This window comes from Chiloscyllium punctatum, chromosome 26, assembly GCF_047496795.1.
Source record: "Chiloscyllium punctatum isolate Juve2018m chromosome 26, sChiPun1.3, whole genome shotgun sequence".
Lineage (NCBI taxonomy): Eukaryota > Metazoa > Chordata > Chondrichthyes > Orectolobiformes > Hemiscylliidae > Chiloscyllium > Chiloscyllium punctatum.
In genome coordinates, this window is record NC_092764.1 from 48,080,713 (window position 1) to 48,099,093 (window position 18,381).

Below are 18,381 nucleotides of genomic sequence, written 5' to 3' on the forward strand. Positions count from 1 at the left end.
AGATTCTCTAATTCTATAACCTTATTTTACATGCCATTCTTGTTTTCCATTTTCTATTATGAGTGCTGTTTTGTGCCTATTAAATTGTTTTGTTCACAGGGGTTACATTGAACAGATACCAAAAGTTGAATCAGGATGATACAAGGTTATGATGAACTATTATCTGGTTGTGAGAGTGAGACAGAACTTAGATAAGGATGTTCTGATCGGAATGATATCAAAATTATTGGTATAGTGGACAGTGAAGAAGATTATAAAGAGATCTTGATCAAGTAGACCAATGGGCTGAGGAGTAGCAGATGGAGTTTAATTTATATAAGTGTAAGGTATTGCATTTTGGTAAAACGAACAAGGCCATGACATAGATAATTAATAAAAAACCGAAAGAACTGTGGATGCTGTAAATCAGAAACAAAAACAGAAGTTGCTGGAAAGGCTCAGCTGGTCTGGCAGCATTTGTGAAGAGAAATCAGAGTTAACATTTCTTGTCCGGTGACCCTTCCTCAGAATAAGATAATTAATGGTGGGGTTCTGGGTAGTTTTGTCGAACAGGGAGACCTAAAGGCTCAGATACATAATTCTTTGAAATTTGCCTGACAGGTAGGTAGGTAGTTATGAAGGTGTTTACCATTGAATATATGAGTTGGGATGTCATGTTGAGAGGATGTTACTGAAGCCTCTTCTGGATTACTGTGTACAGCTCTGGTCGTTCAGCTATAAGAAGGATATTATTAAGTTGGAGAGGGTTCAGAAAGGATTTACCAGGATGTTACCAGGAATGGAATGTTTGATTTGTAAAGATAGGCTGGGACTTGTCTCACTGGATTGTAGGAAGTTGAGGGGTAACTTTATAGAGGCTTGTTAAATCATGAGGGGCATATATAAAGTGAATAGCAAGGTCCTTTTCCCTAGGGTGGGGCTATTCAAAACCAGGGTGCATATTTTTAAGGTGAGAAGAGAAAGATTTAAAAAGGGCATTGGGGCAATGTTTTTACTCTTTACAGAGAGTGGTTTGTATGTGGAATGAGCTGCCAGAGGAAGTGGTGGATGCAGGTACAGCTACAACATTTAATGTTGAATAGTACATGAATAGGGAAGTGTTTGGAAAAATATGGGCCAAACACAGGCCAGTGGGACTTGTTCTGTTTGGGAACATGGTCAGCATGCACGAGTTGGACTGAAGGGTCAGTTTCCATGCTGTATGACTCTATGGAGCCATTTATCCAGGACAAAATAAGTTCAGGGTTATAACTTACAAGCAAATGTGCAGACAATCTGCAAGCAGACTCAGCAGCAAAAACACTAGCCAGCATAAATACTGTTTGGTTGACTGCATCTGTGTGAAAATAAGTTTTAATGCATGTGCAGTTTGCTTGTGATCATGTGCCAAGTAGAAAACTAAACTTTCTGGCAGCCAGGTCTTGCACAATCTGATCCCTCATGAGTTGATAGGACCTTTTATAATTTGTATCGGATTTCAGCTTCTCTATCAAAACAGATGAACAAACTTTGAAATTTGACTCCCAAAGATTTTCCATCTCATATTATAATTAATTAAAATCACATAAAACACAATTTTGATGATAAACCATCACTATTTCAAAGAGCATGAAATGTACATTCAGCTGAGGTGATATAAAATACCAATATTTCACCAGTTCACATTTTACAGTGTCAAATTACACATCAAACATGCCAATTAGTGCCTGATTTGTACAAAAGTTGTATTTTGACCTCATGCACATTTTTGCAAGAACTAGTTGGTAGTAATTTAACACCCATCACAATATCATTGCAAATATCTTTGATCGAGGGCATCCCACCGGGTACAGACTTGTCTCCAGTTTTAAAAAAAATACCCAGAAAATGTCTTTTCGGGTTGGTAGCCTAGCTTCTATCTTTGTGTGTTCAGCAGGCAGGTGTCCATGAGCAGATTGAAGACGGACCCATGGGTATTCTTATACAGATGGGTAAATCTTGTCCTCGTGGTATATATTCCTCAAAGGGATATACTAAATCAGAATCATTAACTCATCTCTAAAGGTCTATTTTTAACAATGACAACCAGATTGTTAAGCATTCACCCAGCACAAAGGATTCAACAGTCTCGAAATCCAGCAAATTCACTCAATTTAAGCTGAAAAGGGATTGAATTGAGAATGTGGAAACCAGGTATACCAGATGCTTAAAGCAAATTTTGTTCTACATCCTAATGGGCAACAATAAAGCTGGTTAGCTTTGTGGATATGATATTGCAGTCTGCTCCTCCAACGACCAGCGATCAACTACCCAATAAAAGGAAGAGTAATATTGGTTGAGATCTAGACCGATCAAGTTAGATTAGATTCCCTACAGTGTGGAAACAGGCCCATTGGCCCAACAAGTCCACACCAACCCTCCGAAGAGTAAACCATCCAGACCCATTCCCCTACATTTACTTCTGCCTAATGCATCCAACACTATGGGCAATTTAGCATGGCCAATTCACCTGACCTGCACATCGTTGGACTGTTAGTTGGGAAGTATCATTTCTCTGAGGCTGGGATTGAGGTTCCTGTTCTAGATAATATTAACAGGACTTGAATTGTTGCTTAGACCATCTTACATTGCCTATAAATAATTAATACCACAAAAAGATAAAGCATTAAGTATTTCAGTAGAACATACAGCACCATATCTAATAAAACAATTACAGAAATAAATAGGTTTAAAAACATATTTTGTGTTCTGTTTTAAGCCTGTATGAGAGCTGGCAGAGTGACTTTGAACTATTGTTTCCAATAACCAGAAGACTATTGAAAGAATTTTGTAACAGTGGAACAGCAAAAAGTAATTTGAAAATAGGCAGCATATAGCAATTATTCACTTGAAATGAAAGAGCTCAACGACACATAATAGGAATTGGTGAATAATCTGACACTTAATATTTAACTTCTGATGGCTCTTTTTAATTACTTGATTAACTTCCCAGCATGGGCAGTCCAAATTCATGTTTTTACAATTTAGGAATTGCATATTATTGACAGTTCAGCTCTGCTAGTCTCTCAGACCCAGAGCTTTAATTTCAATGGTCTTCTGGGCCAAAACAAAATGTCAGTGCTGTATGGAAAGTGCCTTTTCTCAGGTACTTTGTATCCAAATAACAGCTATTTATCTTGGTGATAAACCAAAAGACTATTTTCAAAGAAGTCCATTTAAAAGCATAATTGGACATGGCTGGTACATGCAAACTGAAGCAGGGACTCCCATAAAAAAAACCAGATCACTAGGCAGATTTGAAGGAAGCAGACCCATTTGACCTTACTCTTCATGAACTCCAAGACCATTGTGGAACAGATGATGGGCCTACTGAACATGAAATTCTAACGTGTGGATTGGTCTGGGAGGGGCCTTGCAGTCCACTCCAGACAGAGTATGCCACATAATCCTATCATTCTGTGCTCTGCACAATAGGAACAGGCCAAGAGGGAGTGTGATGGAGTCAAAAGAGCTGGAAGAGCATCTGCAGTGTTCGGAGCAGGAAGGTGAGGACACTGAGCAGGAGTAATATCGCATTCTGCTTCATAGAGCACAGCAACATCAGATGCAATGAACCAGGCAGAGCTTAATTGACATCAGTTCCCAGTAGATGAGAGTTGGGTGCAGTGATTATTCATTGCCTGTAAAGCTGTTCGTTCTCAAAAGATGAATGGTCCATTTCAGTTCTGAGAGGCAAATGCAACTTCTCATTGTTTATACTTTTTGTGTAACTTCTGCTTTTATGGAATAAAAGACAATGTTTTGAGTTGCGAGGAGGTGCCCTGTATGCAACAGTCCCATGATAAGGTGCTGGGCTACACTAGGTATTGAGAACAGGGCAAGGTTGAAAGCTGGATTAAGGATGGGTAAGTGTGTGGCTTGGTTTCTAAACAGTAATAGTTGTAAGACTGTGATGGACACTCAGTGAAGTGTCAGCCACCAAATTTCAGAGTTGTGTGTGCTCTCCCTGGTGTGCACTGTGAAGGGAAACTCCAGACTGCTGAGGCTTGACCAAGTGCATGGTTGGCCTTCAAAGTTGGTGTTGACATCAGCAATCTGGGATGTTCTGGCAATAGCAACATCTTCTATGTAGCGAGAAGGCGAATATTACAAGCAAGGCACCATAGTAATGTGGCACATAAAAAATCAGGCATATTTGGGACGATGGCACGCAAACTCACAACACCTTACGGAGGGAACTCTTCCATGAAACTTATCAAAATGGCTGATTTCTGCTAAGGTTCAGCCCTTTGTGTTTCAGTTCCTCACTGGGGTGGGGTTTTGGTGGACAAGCCTGTAAGATACGGTCATGAGTGGTACTCGATCCATTCCCCATTATAAGTCAGGCCAGCAGTCACCAAAATCAGCCTATCTGCTATTTTTAAAAATGAATTAATGGGCATCTGAGCTTATTGACAAGATAATTGACTGAAACATTACTCTTCCCACATCATTACTGGTGTAGACAGACAGACAAGAGTCAGAAAGGCATATTTTAATAGGAGCTGAAAAATGTGTTGCAGGAAAAGCGCAGCAGGTCAGGCAGCATCAAAGGAGCAGGATGCTCTCAGGAAGAAGGGCTTATGCCTGAAACATCGATTTTCCTGCTCCTTCGATGGTGCCTGACCTGCTGTGCTTTTCCAGCAACACATTTTTCAGTTGTGATCTCCAGCATCTGCAGTCCTCACTTTCTCCATATTTTAATAGGAACAGAGTAGGGGTTCAGATTTTATAGGAAGTGATCTGTGCGAATCCTGGCCTCAATATGGTAGTACCTGTTTTGTTCTTCGTGAACCATTCAAGACCACCCTCACCTTAGGCTACCCAATCCTTCCTTATCTAAAAACCTAGGCTTACCTAGATCATGATGCCAAGACTGTCATTACCTTATCACCCAGCAGCATCCACCAATCAGCACTAACCATTGCTAGGGCTGCTAGAGCTGGCAGCCAATCAGATTGGGCAGCAGCTTTCAATCCTAGTCCCATTCCCCACTGAGGGGCATTCTGGCTGTATGCCAGCCTTGCTGAATGTCAATTGATATTGTACCAACTGTCCTCTACTGGTGGGAGGGGAGGATGCTAGGGAAAGGATGGTGAGCAATATGCCTCCCATAAAGTTCAGCCTTTTTTATTTTTCTGTATTTCTTGCAGACTCTTAGATGTCCTGTGGTAGTGTAGTAGCCCAGAGTGTCTGACCACAAAATGTTGACATTGCTATTTCCAAGAGCAGTGGAAATAAAAACGGAGTTTCATTTGGCATCAAGGTTTCTGATTTAGAGTAAGAGAAGGACTTGAAGTTATTGAAATGTTGGAAGACATCTTAATGCATTAAAATGATGCTAATTGGCAGCAAATCAAAGATCTCTAAGCCACCAAAGTAAAGCTTTCAAAGGAACCAAGATGAAGCTCTTAAAAGTATCAAAAGGAAGAACTCAAAAGCACCAAATTGATATCAAATTTAAACAAGTAATCCTTACTAAAACCTCCTATTCTATTGAGCACAATATGTTTGGTACAGTTTATTACAATCAGTTTGCGGAATCTGAGGAGATTGTCCTAAATTTAATCTAGCACCTTGGCAGCATTAAACTAGCCCTTCACAGGGACACATAAATATTTTAGCTCTCTCTTAGACTGGAAACAGCAAGCGAAGGAGGTCAAAAAATAAATTGAAGAAGATAAAACCCAACCCATAAATAAAACAGAATCATTAAACTATGAGTAATTAATTTAATCAATGAAATAACTGAACTGTTGATTACAGAAAACAAACACTACAGGGTTCAGTACACAATCTTTATCTTTAAAATCAGTTAATAAAGAAAAAGCTGGAATATAAGAGTGGGTTGGAAAACTGCCTCAAGCTAATTCTTCTCTTCATATCTTTTTTTTAAATGTAACTGCTTTCTAGTTAGGATGAAAAGAATAATGACCAGAGAACTATACATATTTTCAGAAGAAAGATCATTAAGCTTTGTTTTGTTTTAATGATAATTAAATGACTGACAATTTGTTATCATGGTGTATGTTTTAGCTTGTAGTGTATTGTTACTGCACTATACTATCCTTACCCACCAGATCAATAACTACCACTTGACCTTCATCTACAAATGGTCATATAAGCTGTACAATATGCAATAGCTGCAGTGTTTCATTTAATTAATGTGATGCTAGTGATTTACAGAGGGATTGAGAACAATAAAAGGAGACAGGAAACCCTATGGGCAATGAAGCGAAAGGGTTTACAAAGATGATCAGAAATCAAGGAGTACTAAAAACATGTCTGCATATTTTTGCCTGTAGCTTAATCCTAACAACAAGATTTCACTACAAGAAGCAATCATTGCTGAGTAAATATAACACTACATACTATCAGCTGAAATTTTTAATCTCTCTTACCCTTTACTGGAGACTGTGATACAGTACATTCAATTTCTTTTTACACAAAACCTGACAGAAAGGGTCATTTGCTGCATACAAATGAGGAAGCAGAAGAATTTCACTTCTTCAAAGCATATTAACACTGACAGAAAGCTCCACAATGAAACATGCAGGCTTCAGCATACTATTTACTCAAGATCCTTTCAGCCTTTGGACTTCAATACGCAGTGATCCAATGAGGTCATTTCAACAGAGTCAAATAAATGATAACTGTAGAAGTCTAAGATAGCTCAACTGAAAAAGAAAAATAATTACTGTTGTGGTAAAATGCATTCCATCAATTTTAGTTGGAGAATAACATTACAAAAAAAACCCCAAATTTATCTGTATACATTTAGTAATAACAAATGACTTCAATGATTAGTAAGTTAATTATGCATTAAATAGTTACAGATGCAATCCAATTAAATTGCTTTCAGTTAATTATTAAAATTTCAGCGCACATACTCCTAATCACTGCCCATTGGCCTAAATAACTGTAAGACAGACAAAATGAAGTAAATGTATTGCTGAAGTTAAACACAACTGAACTGGATTTGCTGGCAAAGTGAAGCCAGGCGAATATGGCACATGCTGTTAATATTGTGTAAAAAATGTCAGCAATTTGTGAAAATGAAGGGTGATACTGCAAGTTGTGAATCTCAACAAACTGTTGGATGATTTGCATTGCTTCACAATTAGGATCACAAAAAATGGCACATTGCCATTAATCCCTTGTTGAGTTTCAAGTAACTGTTGGGTTTTTGAATCAAACATGATAACACTCACCACAGAAAGTTATGACTGGCATTTCATTTTTTTCCTTTTTTTTTCTTTTTTTCTCTTTTTTTCTTTTTTTTTCTTTTTCTTAGTGCTGTTTTTTTTTCTTCTTTTTTTTAAACCCCCACACTACCGCCTAACTGCAGTAGTGCTTATATTTGTCCCAGCACCCATGGTGTGTGTGTGTGTGTGCGTGTGTAGATGTGAGACACAGTGAAAGACACAAAGTGCACGGATCTTTATTCAAGTGCCACCACCAGGAAGATATGAAAAAACAGCCGAGTGGCCAGTGACAAGCACTGCCCTTCACATCAAAGGGCAATGCAATGACTGGCATTTCATGATGCATGGGGCCTCTTAATACAAGACTTATGATCCTGAAATGCCACTCAACCTCAAAAGGTTCAAGGAAAGGAATAATTGAAGCCAGGTAGTCTTAATCCTGCAGATTAGACGTTGTTCCTAGAGATTTTAATTTTTGTTATAAATGTCCTTTATTTGTACTTGTCCTTTCCATCTCTTCACTTTCATTCAATCCAATCTTTATTTCTGGATTCCTTTTTGGACCTAATTTGATTCTTCTTTAACCTACTTACTTCACTGTAATTAGTCAATTGAAGTAACAGCCTGATTGGGTGAAATACCTTGGTTTCTGACATGAGATTCTACAAAACAACTGCCATTGTACTCTAACACTTCAATTTGGACATATTTATTTGCATATATTCAGAGCCAAGATGTAACCTGAACCAGACAAGTTTCCAAAATGAACAAGTTAAATAAAAACCCAAAATGGCGGTAGTGTGGCGGTGGTGTGGGGGTTTAAATCACATGATGGAGAAGCATCCCAAATGGGATGGTATTCTGCAAATTGTGTTTTATTGTACTAATTTCAAACATCTTGCCATTAAATGCTCATTTTAATAATAGCTGGCTTTTTTATGAAGTACTGTAAATATTTTTGTTTGTTTTATAAAGCAAAAAAAAGCCAGAGGGCAATAAAAAATTAGGAGTCAGGTGACATTGATAAACCACTTAAGCATTGCTTCAATGGTTGGAGCTGTCATCCAAAACCCATGATGTATTATTGGGCTGCACCATTCTTCAAACCATATAATTTCTAGTCTCTAAATATATGTTCTCTCTGCGCTCAAATCTAAATGGTCATCTAATTTTTAAACCAATTTGAACAATTTGCAGCAGAACACTTGACAGCAATCATTTAATTTTGACATGTTTAAATTTAAATCACATTCATTATTGTGATAAGATTGCCTATCTCTTTAACTACTAATTGAATAATTAAAGTTTCAATGCATTTTGTGCTGCAATAGGAAATCCAGAACTGATTAAATCACTCAGTGGATTCATACGTTCTCAGCTTCCTTTTCTAGTATTATTTCTACTTTATTCTCCTTACCAGCAGACAGCTTCACTAAACATTTTATATACTTTCCCTAACCACATGTACCCTTTAATACATATTTCGATCATCTACTCTCTAGATTAGAAATGATGCAATAATTTCTGACCAAGGCACCAAGTCTGGGTGCAGACTTGTAACTCAAGGAATATTTAGCATTGGTATGAGATGCAAAGTAGTATTACTGTAACCATTTAATGACATTAAAAATATATTCAAATACTCTGTCTTTAAACAGGGGCAAGCAGAGGGCTTGGAATAAATTCTAGCGCACACTTGACCATTATTCCAACATACTATTTTAAAGAGTTGCCCTTTACTCAAAAGCTCTTGTTTTAATTCAGTAGTACATTGAAAAATGCATGTTATTTAAATAATAAATAAATGCAAAGAAAACTGAGTAATAATAAAAACATGACATTTCCATTTGATTTTGCTAGTTATTATTAAGTAGGCCTAAAAAGTCCAATAATTTAAAAAATATAAAATAGTCATGATGCCAGCAAAAATGAAAGTGAATTTTGCAAATTAAAGTTCCTATTATTCATGCTCTAACACAGTATTTTCAGGGTCGAGCCACAACTATTAGATTTATAATGTAGCAATTCCCAGTCATACTGGTTTAGCCTAGGGGTGACCATATTACATTTCAGCACAATTTCATTTCCTTTCACGAATGAGAAATGGGAATGCAATTTCAGATATGTGGCATGCATGCGTTAAATCTGATCTCTAATAAAATCAAACACATCACAACTTGAAGCACTTTAGCACAGCACTGGCAAAATGAACCACCATCTGTTATCAAAATACAAATCTTATTTTCAAATTAGACAACCCCACAAAATACTGTTCTTGGACAATGACCATTACATCACCACAAGATATAAACAAATCAAAATTTACATTATTTTGGTTTGCTTCTGAATTGGATACCATTGTTCAATTCCCATGTAAAACAGCGTTTTTTTTCATTATACACATTACTTCTAATAAAGCAATCTGTTAAAAATTAAACAGATGCCTGTAGTTACATTCAGATGCCTGTTCCAGCAGTCTCCATAATTAGTGCAAACTTATTTATTTTTGTTGTGCAATTTTCTGGCTCAACTCATTTTTTTAAAGGGGCCTCTTTAACAACAGTAAATCAAAATTCATTTTAAGAACACATTGACTAAACAACTGGAGGCCTCAACATACTATTTTACTGCAAAAGACCTAATGGAAGGTACATGCGCTTTAACATTACGAACTTTAAGCAGCGTAATTAAATAAAGTAACAGAAGTTTGATTGCACTTAATCTGCTGGATAAATCTACTAATACCCTTCACTAGCATCATCTTTATGGCCAGGACTTAAATGGGAATTACCTAAAATAAATTGCTTGGTCAAGTAATTTCCCTACAATTTTAGATGTATAGCAATTTTTTTTAAAAAAGGATGCAAATATTCATCAGAATATGTCAGGGATTTATTCCAAGTGATTTGTGTCAATATTCTTTTACCAAGGAGTCAGTCCATTAAAAATACTCAGATCACTTCACTATAAACATATTATTGATGGCATAACTTTATGTGTAAAATAATCAATTTATTCTGAAGTTCTTGTAACTCTAGTGAGCTGGTATTTTTCCAACTAAAGTCGGTTCCAAAGCCAAAATGGGCTGAAACTATATCTGTGGTACACGCTTGTGCCTTCGGACAACATTTTACTATAACCATTACTGCACTGTAAGGAACACGTAATGTTGATTTGCCACCAGTGGTGTTATATTTGACCTCAATTATCCAGTTAATATCCTCAGCGTGCACAACTAGACATGCGCTCAGCAAAAAAAAGGGTCAACATACCAACGTTATTTTAAGGATGGTTGTGTTTTTTTTCCTCTTTAGGCTGTTGATGAGATTGCAAAAGTATTTGTTGGTTTGTACTGCTATTTATGCAAATTGTCTGAACATAATCTCCATCATCCACAGGAGTCTGCTCCTTTTAGACTTTCACACAAGGCTGGTAAGATTAGGCAACAATGGATGAATAAAGATATTGAGGTTGGAGTCAAGAATAAAAAAAATTATATTAGCTATACACAAATGGGATAAAATAAATATCTTGAATAGTATAAAGAATTTAGGGGCATTCTTAAGAGAGAGATCAGGAAGGCAAAGAGGAGATATGAGATAGCCTTGGCAGATAAGATTAAGAATAATTCAAAGAGATTTGACAAGTACATTAAGAGCAAAAGAGCAACCAGAGAAAGAGTAGGGCCCATTAAAGGTCAACAAGGTCATCCTTGTGTTGAACATCAGGAGATGGGAGAGATATTAAATTATTTGTTTTACTGTGGAGATTGAAATGGAGGCTAGAGAACTCGGGGAAATAAACATTGCTGTTTTGAAAATCATTCACACTACAGAAAAGGAAGTGCTGGAGGTCTTAGAAAGTGTAAAGGTGGATAAACCTCTGGGGCCTGGTCAAGTATATCCCAGGATGTTGTGGGATGTTCGAGAAGAAATTTTGGGGCCCCTAGCAAAAATATTTGTATCATCTATAACCATGGGTGAAGTGCCAAAGGACTGGAGAGTGGCTAATGTTGTGCCTTTATTTAAGAAAATCTGTAAGGAAAAGCCTAGGAACTATAGACCTGATATTAGTCTGACACTAGTGGTGGGTAAATTGATGGAGGTGATTATGAAAGATAGAATTTACATGCATTTGGAGAGGCAAGGACTGGTTAGGGATAGTCAGCATGGCTTTTTGCAAAGGAAATAGTGTCTCAAAAATTTGATTGAGTTTTTTAAGGAAGTAAACAAAAATATTGATGAGAACAGAGCAGGAGACATCATTTTTGCACTTTCATAAAACCTTTGGTAAGGTTCTGCATGGTAAAGTAATTAGTAAAGTTAGATCTCATGGGATTCAGAGTGAGCTGGCCAATTGGTTACAAAATTGGCTTTATGGTAGGTGACAGAGGGTGGCGGAGGAGGGTTGTTTCTCGGACTGGAAGCCTCTGGCCAGCGGTGTCCAATTTTGTTTGTCATTTACATATATGATTTGGATGAGAATATAGGAGATATGGTTGATAAGTTTGCAGATTATACCAAAATTGGTAGTTTAGTGGATGGTGAAGATTACAAACAGATTTTGATCAATTGGGTCAATGGGCTAAGGAGTGACAGAGGGGTTTAATTTGGATAAATGCAAGGTATTGCATTTTGGTAAAACAAACAAGGGCAGGACTTATATAATTAATGATAGGGCTCTGGATTATGCTGTGGAACAGAGAGACCTAATTCTTTGAAATTTGGGTCACATGTAGACATGGGTGGTTAAGAAGGCATTTAGCACCCTTGCCTTCATTGCTCAGACCATTGAGTAGAGGAGTTGGGACATCATGTTGAGGTTGTACTGGATATTGGTATGGCCTCTTCTGGTGTATTGTGTGCAGTTCTCGTCACCCTGTTGTAGGAAGGATATTATTAAGTTGGAGTGGGTTCAGAAAAGATTTACCAGGATGTTGCAAGGAATGGAGAATTTGAGTTATAAAAATAGGCTGGATGAGCTGGGACCTTTTTCACTTGAGCATAGGAGGTTGAGGGGTGACCATATAGAGGTTTATAAAATCATGAGTGGCATAGATAAGGTGGTGGAGTTCCAAACTAGGGCATATTTTTAAGGTAAGAGGAGGAGGATTTAAAAAGGACATGAGGAACGCATTTTTCACACAGCTAGTGGTTAGTGTGTGGAATGAACTTCCAGGGGAAGTGTTGGATGCAGATACAGTTACAACATTTAAAAGATATTTGGATAAATACATGAACAGAAAAGGTTTTGAAGGGATATGGGCCAAATGCAGGCAAGTGAGACTAGTATAATTTGGGGACATGGTTGGCATGGACTAATTGGGCTGAACAGTCTATTTCTATACTGTATGACTTTATGACATGACTATTTGATCAATTTATAGGCAATGAGTTGGCTGTGTAGATTGCTTACCCATGCTATAGGTCTGACATTAATGTAACTCAGTGTTGCACAGTAAAATGTCCCCTCCCATAACAGTTCAGTACTCCCCAATGATACACACTGTCTGGCTTTCCCTCTGCACTAAAAAGCAATGTAAGTTACAGAGGCATGCTATTAGAAAGCAAGTGAACCATAAAGAGACTGGTAGCCTTTAAGTCTGTGCTGAAGTCAACGAGTATCCGCTAAGAAAGCAAAGAGAAGTGAACAGAAGCTGGCAACATCCATTTGAGGAGAAAGTGAGAACTGCAGATGTTGGAGATCAGAGCTGAAAATGTGTTGCTGGAAAAGCGCAGCAGGTCAGGCAGCATCCAAGGAACAGGAGAATCGACGTTTCGGGCATCAGCCCTACTTGCTCTGACTTAAGAGTCAGGAATTTGCGCTGTCTACTTTCTCATGGAATGAGAGAATTGGGAGTGGTGCATTAATGAGACAAGTTGAGGCAAACAAAGGAAGGTTGCCATATTCTCGGAGGACCATAGGGCTGCTATCTCACTAGAGATAGAGACAAATGGCAGTGGGCCATGTGAGGTCAAGTTGTGAAGACAAGACTGTCATTGGTAACCTCAGCCTGGGCAGGAATTGAACCTGTGCTGTTGGTGTTACTCAGTATCGCCATCCAGGCGATTGAGCTAACTGACCCCTTTTTAGTAAGATGCAAAGGCATGGAAATAAGGTAACGAATGAGCAATAGTGAGATTCTGAATTCGTGATTTAAGGCTTGAGGGGAATATCTCAATACACTTTCATGACATAGAGAATCTGATTTTTTGTCCTTTCTCATCGTACTTTCCCTACCTTTCCTGCACTGCTCATACCACACTAGGGAGGGAGGGGTAAATTCCACCCAATGTTTCTGAGGTGGCCGGTTCATTGGTCGTTGAGAGGACCATTGAAGGGTGTGCCAGTCATCAGTGAGGAGGCGAAAGTGGCTAGCAGTCCCAGCTGGCAGCAGGAATTCACACCTCATGGTGGGAGAAATACCAAATCCACATTTGTAAACCACTGAGCCTGGTGCGTGGGCTGGCATTTGTTAATGAGCATTGTGTTGAGAGATTAAACAAAAGATAAAAGATTGGAGATAACGATTGCATGCTCTATTACCAACTCTCCTTTCCATGTAATGCTCCCATCCCCCAAAACTGTCTCCTTCCCAAAACTGCAGCTGCTCTGCGTGAGGTTGAGGTAACTAAGTAAAAATGTTAATGAATGTTATCAGAGCAATTGAGGACAATTTTATTGACAAGTCAAATCATGTATTCCAACCTAGAAAATATCTTATGTCATCAGTCATGCAAACATTATGTTCAACATTAGAAATGTTGTTATCAGGAGAAAAGGTTTTGAGGTACTTCAGACCTATTTAGTGGTTAGATTTTCGGCATCAGTTATCATTGAGAGTTTTGATTTATTATTGTGCAAATATGAGCTTGAACTAATCAAGTGAAAACGTGTCACAGGAATTTGCAAACCTAAACGAAATGTAATACAGCTGGAGTATCTGCAAATTCTGAACCAGCAGAATCTTATAGGGGACTGGTCCACATGGTGGGAATAGTGCGGGAGGTCCAGTGAGAGCTCCCTTGGTGTAGAGAACAACTCATTACACTGACATACATCTTCCAGGCATCATGGCAGGACTCACTAGGCAGCAGTGAGTCACTGATTGAAGGTGATTATTGTTTGTTAAACTCCTTACTAACTGCACATCTCACCTCATTTATATGAGCTTCCGATCTTACTAAACACATAGAACAATAAGAATCCTCGAGATGGAAGTCAGACAGGGTACATAGCGATTTCAGCTCGTCACTGGTTGCACAGAGCCTCCATGTTGCTCAGCACCAAACAGCATCTCAGGGCATAATCCACGGGACACAAGCTGCACAAAACATCATCTACAGATACTGGCATCCAACATTTACCAACCCTTTAGGATCATCCAATCCACTTGCAGGATGCTTTGGAAACCCAGACTCCCATTCCCTTACACTCCAGCAACTGGCATTGCAAGACTGCTGGTGCAAGGACACTGTGTACGGAGATGCATCCAGCTCACGGATTGGACCAGGCTGTATCTCAAGGCTACTCACTTGCCTCTTACCTCTTGCTCACTTTGCACCTACCTGCCAAACCTAGTAGCACATTGGTGCACCATCCAGTGCCTAAAGGCTATTGGTATTGCTGTATGGATACTTTCAGTGTAGACACTCAGATATGCTGCTTGTCATGGTTTTCAGTCAGGATCTGTCTGAGGGAAGGATATCTTGCTGAACAGCACACTGAGACATCAACCTCACATGAGCCAGCTACCTATGCAGCAACACACACACACACACGCGCACACACACACACACACTCATGTTAGAAACTAGGTGGCAATAAGATCACAATCCAGAACAAGTGGGGGAGGGAGGCACAACTGTCATTGAGGGAGGTCTCAGTGACGGCAGCCACAGGTACAGATCACACACAGTCCAGGGACTTGGCCATGGTCAGTCACTGCATTTGGTCCAACTATGATCCAGGTCAGCTCTGCCATCAAAGCAGTTTGGAGAATCATGTACAGTCAGTCAGGCAGCAGCACACACAACAGTTAGGTCTCTGGGTCAGTCATAGAGTCATACAACATGGAAACAGACCCATCAGTACAAATTTCAAACTAAAGTAGTCCCATCTGCCTGACATGTCTAAGGTTTGCTCATTGGACATTTGTACTGTACAGTCAGTTCTAATATGACACGACAGTTCCATTCTTGTGCAATCTCGCATTATAAGACAATCACACAATAGCCGTGCCATTTAAACTAATGAGGCCGAAATTGCATTATAGCCGATACAGGTAAAAAATGTTCACATTCTACAAATAACGGTCTAAATTCTTTAATCGCATTAAAGCTGAGAACAATGGTAGTGAGCCTGTACAATCTTTACACCCTGCCCAGCTGCAGCTAGATCTCTGAGGTGTCCCATCATGTGCAGACCCCACCTTTAAGCTACCCCCCCAAGGACATGCAGCATCAGTATCTGAGCTGGTGGCTGCATGCATGAGATTGGGTTGTGGGAGTTTTTTTTATCATCAATGCTTTGTTCTTCCACTGCCTGGCAGGTTGCAGTTCTTAACCATCAGAAAGTGAAAAGGCATGCGAGTAGGATGGTGTTTAAAGCAAAAGAGAAACCAGGAATTATGCGCATCTACAATCTGCAGTTTTGTACCTCGGATGACATTGTGGGATGATGAGGAAGTAGAATGTGAGAAGGAAGGATGTGATGAACATGTGGTCAATTTTGATGGTAGCAGTCCCACCCTTAACCATGTTCTCAGTCATGGTTGTTCCTGACAAACCCATCTCCTCCTTTGAAGTGAGTAATGCAGCTACGCCCATCTCTGCCACTGCTGTCAGTGGTGACGTGACACATTGTCCTGTATAAACATAAAAGTAAGGCAAAAGCACCATAGTCTTACCAGGAAATAGGACTGTTTCTCATTGGAGAGCAAGATGAATCAGGGGGTTTAACCTGAGGGTGACCACACCTCAGGTGAGGGGAAAGGTTGAGAAGGAGAGCCCTTCATGATAATCTCACCCAGAAATCAAACTCCCGTGGTTGGCATTCCCATTAGAAACCAGACAACTGAGCTAACTGACTCCTGTATCCTGCATAAAGAGGTCAGTAAATGAGTGAATGTCATGCAATTCGTTTGGTAATGTCTTTGTAATAGATAGTTGGCGGGTATGATAGTTGGAAGGTAAAGGTGTGTGTTTACAGGAGTGCTAAATATGTCATGATGAGAAAAAGTTACAAAAATGAAATGTGAGCCATGGTTGATGGACATTGGTGGTAGGTGAGTGAAGTGGGGGTGTTAAAGTGGCTGTATGTAGAAATAATGTTTCAGTTGCAAGTTTCTGGCTATTGGAGATAGGTTCACTGACCTTCACATGAGGTCATTAAACTTCTTCCAGCACTGCATCTAGATACTGAAATCCATCTGCTCTCATTTACAATTTCTGTCTGGATATCCAGGCCATCTGAGGATAAAAGATGTCTCCATTCCTGTCCACCAACTGCAGTAAGGCCTCTGTTGTTGCATTGTAAAATGTTGGTGCAGTGTTGTATTCAGTGGTCTTCAGAAACCAGTTCCACCATGTGCTTTAGACAGAATGCACCTCTCATTCAAGAGATGCAGGATGGCTTTAAGCAGTCAAGAACTGCTTGAAACAGTGGTTGCCTTGCCAGATATTTGGGCCCCAGCTGAGGCATGCTGCCACTCACGTCATAGTTAGCACTGACTGCTCAAGTCATGATCATGACAAGGTACTGCAAAGTGTGTTTGCCATCTACATTAAAATGAATGATCATGGACTAATTGTCCAATGCATATCCAGTGCCAGCTTTCAGGGGTTATCAGTTTTTACCCTAAGCTTTGTTGTGCAAGTGATAGGAGGATTCACTTCTTCACAAAAGAGAAAATGGAAAGAGAGTTCAAATTTTTTGCCTCAAATGTATTTTTGTGATTAGTTGCTGACAAATAAATCATTTTTCTCATACCCATTGCTGTTGGAAAAATAATTTGTGCAGCTGCATGAATAATTTTTCCTGTCAACAATTGTTGGTCTTGATTTTTCATTTTAAGGAAGATAAAGTACAAATGTTCCAATAACTGACAAGGAGATGTGAATGAAAACATTAATGAAGTTATTCAAAACCATAACATTTTATGTTATATCTAATTATATCATTCTGAAAACCTATTTTTTATTATTGTTTGCATTGGATACTCTCATTTGAAAGAAGAAAAAAATGATGATTAAAAGGCATTTGGGGAGAAAAGACTGAACAATTTATTTTACTCTGCTTTTGCATTTTGGACAGTTTGTCAGAAATTCTCATTGTTCTAAATTCTAATTTGTTACAGGCAACAGCATTCAAATTTTTATTAGCAATTTAATTGATAACCATAAACACTCAGAAAAATGTAATTATTGTGTTTTTTTTGAGTTGTGCTTATCATTTGGGCCTATGATTAAGAACAACAGAATTTGACATTGGAAATCTGATACTGGAGAAACAGGACAAACGTGAAGCAGTACCATTTTTAGATGATCTGCTCCAAATAAGTCAGAGAGTGTTCTACATAGGAGATAAGTGAAAGGTAATTAATGTAAGGCATGCATGTTTATATGGAAAAACTTGTTTATTTTAATAATTTAAAATAAAATTCGGTGTACTAATTCTTAAATAATGTGGAATATGGTTTTTATTCAAGTTATAACCATTTGAAAGGCTATGAAAAGTTGAAGAAATGTAATTTATTTTGGTTATATACATATATCATGAGGATGATACCATTATTAGAAAGAATTTATAAGAAGTTTTAAGTGACGCTCTGGTCTATAACATTGATTCATTGAGGTGGAGCAGCTGGATGCTCAAGAGGACCATCAAAACTAAAGGAGGACTGGTTGATGAAACGTTTGGGATCTAATTTACGGCAAGCTGATTATATAAGGGTAGTAGCAACAAGCCCAGTGAGAAAGTCACCGGAGGTAAGAAGCAGGGACGATGAAGAAGTTGATGGCAAAAAGACATGTAATAAATGAAAGAGAATGATTTCGTTCAAGTCGGATATGCAAGTTTTTGTTTGTTGTTGAAAGAAAATTGAGAGATATGTATGTGACACTGTGAGCTGGGTGAAAAAACATTCCTGACAAAAAGG